Source organism: Rosa rugosa, chromosome 4 (genome assembly GCF_958449725.1).
Source record: "Rosa rugosa chromosome 4, drRosRugo1.1, whole genome shotgun sequence".
In the NCBI taxonomy this organism is placed as follows: Eukaryota; Viridiplantae; Streptophyta; class Magnoliopsida; order Rosales; family Rosaceae; genus Rosa; species Rosa rugosa.
The window spans coordinates 16056721-16059663 of NC_084823.1; positions in this window are offsets into that span (position 1 = coordinate 16056721).

The window sequence follows — 2943 nt, forward strand, 5'->3', positions numbered from 1 at the left end:
ATCCCAAAATAAAAACAGGAGTCTCCACACAAAGTATGTATTCTAACATGCACCAATTAGCGAAGAGTGCACTTCTGGCTACTCTATTCGCTTTACAAAGGTGGTGACATACCGAAAAGTAAAAACTTACTCGAAGCCATAATATACTAATAAGATCAGATTTCCCACTATGTTGCCACAGGAAAACAAATCCGGTGACACTATGTTTCATCATGCCACTAGGAGGCTGTGACCATTTGACAAACCAAGGAACTCGCAGCCTAACTAGGGCAAACTAGGCACACAAGGTGTGCAGTCCGGGACAGAGCCCACGTCACCCTACACTAAATTGGTAGGGACTTATTGCAGGCATAAAGCCACATATAATTATAATAACAAAACAATAAAAAATGAAGGAAACTGGGCCTAAATCAAAAGCCCAGACCCACTTAATTATTGAATAAAATATAAAGCAAGCCCACCATAGCAGGCCCAGTAGTCTAGAACCGGCCCAAACTCTCCCTACACCAGCAATGTTGCTGCGCACGGCTACCCGCCGCCAATGTCACCGGGACAGAACCTCAGCCTCCAGCAAGACGCATCGCTTCACCAAGACCTTACCATCGACTGACAGCACCGACCGGATCGCCCAAGATGTCGAGTTCAAATCAAAACCAGATCGAAGCAATGAAACATCCTCACGGCCACCATCAGCTTTCCACAACCCCGACGCCGGGGAACAAGCAACGACCGCCTGTCTGTGAGCCCGAGATCGTCCCCACCCGACACCAGATCCTCTCCGCCACACCACCCTTACACTCGTCCTCCACCTCTGAGCATATCAGAGACGTACCACCGCCTACCGACCTCTCTCCATAGGAGTTTCCCAGTTCTTGATCCGGCCCCAAAACCCCTGCCCCGATCCGGTGGACTCATAAAACCAAGCTGCCCGTCCAACGACGACGTCCCAAGGACGCGCCGTCGGACGGGGCATTGAAATTAGACTGCTTTTTGCTCTAGGGTTTTCTGCTCCGACTTTAAATAAATAAATTTTTAATCGGGACCAACACTTTTTAAATATCTATAGATAACGGTTTTGACTATACCGTTTAAAAAAAAAACCACAACGTTTTTTATTAAACAGTTATCTAGGTAACGTTGTCTATTTTTGATTTTGTAGTAGTGTTTGGATCGCCATTTTCACACACTCACTATCTCTCTGAGCTTGTAGTGATGAGCACCAAGTAGAAAAGAGAAGAATTTTTTAAAAAAAAATTAAAAAGAGAAGAGAAAAAACAATTAAAAAATCAAGGGGGAGGAAAGGATGGGTATAATAGAAATTTCACCCTTAAAATAGTGTCCCACCAAGCTGAGTTGACTTGGAAGAATTTGACATGTCATGAGTTAACGGAAGATTTGGATGAAGACTTGACGGATTGGACCTATTGGGTGAGAATTGACAGTGCAGTGAGCATTTTGGTGAAATTAGAAGCCAAGGAACTACACTGATTTTTCCATAAAATTATTGGGAGTAAGCAGAATTTAGTCCTTACAAGAATTATTAAACTAAGTCAATGTCTCAACGATTATTTCTTTCACAATGATATTCAAGTTTGTTTACTAAATTTTTTTCTTACAGAGAACAGTCAGTTCACTGATAGTTAAGTAAGATTACACATAACGACTCATCTTAAAGAGCTTGTCAGAAAGAGTCATTACCTAAGTGGACTCACATTTTCAAGCTCTAAGCCCGATCCGAAACACCCTTACAACTCCCAAGAAAACTACAAATAGACATAGGAGTTGAGGGAGAATGTGTGACATCTCCCTTAAATACTAAGAGAGGTCGCAGACCCCTCATCCATCTTTATAGCTAATTTCTTGCGCTCTTCAACCTTCAACATCCAACTATCAACACCGTCTTCTTCTTCTTCTCCTTCTGAGCAATTTCCGCATTTAATTTGACTCTATTCAAGCTCCACAAGGTCTTCCTTGCTTGGTTTTCTTAACTGGAGAGATAACAGTCCTCTATACTTTTGAGCCAATTACTCCAGCATTAGAATACAAGAATTATTAAACTAAGTCAATGTCTCAACGATTATTTCTTTCACAATGATATTCAAGTTTGTTTACTAAATTTTTTTCTTACAGAGAACAGTCAGTTCACTGATAGTTAAGTAAGATTACACATAACGACTCATCTTAAAGAGCTTGTCAGAAAGAGTCATTACCTAAGTGGACTCACATTTTCAAGCTCTAAGCCCGATCCGAAACACCCTTACAACTCCCAAGAAAACTACAAATAGACATAGGAGTTGAGGGAGAATGTGTGACATCTCCCTTAAATACTAAGAGAGGTCGCAGACCCCTCATCCATCTTTATAGCTAATTTCTTGCGCTCTTCAACCTTCAACATCCAACTATCAACACCGTCTTCTTCTTCTTCTCCTTCTGAGCAATTTCCGCATTTAATTTGACTCTATTCAAGCTCCACAAGGTCTTCCTTGCTTGGTTTTCTTAACTGGAGAGATAACAGTCCTCTATACTTTTGAGCCAATTACTCCAGCATTAGAATCACATCCAACTGAGTCTTACAAAAAGGAGAATTTTCAAGCAGCCTAGCTCACTTCCCACCTTGTAGTAAGTCAAGCTCAGCAGGACGATGCAAACCAACGATATCCTAAATTTGTGCAACATTGGGAACATGCTATTTTCTAAACCTACGTATATACAGTCTAACCTCTATAAATGAATTATATTAATTAATAATTAAATAATTTATTCATTTATCGATAAATGAGTATTTATTACTTTAGAAAGAGTTATATGTTATTCTTAGTTGAATTATATAACACTAGTCTGCAATCACATGCTTTGCATGTGTATGAAAAATTCTCATTGTTAGAAAAAAAAAATAGAAAAGTGGATAGTTATTGCAGAAGAAAAAGATTCAGTGGTAGTTAG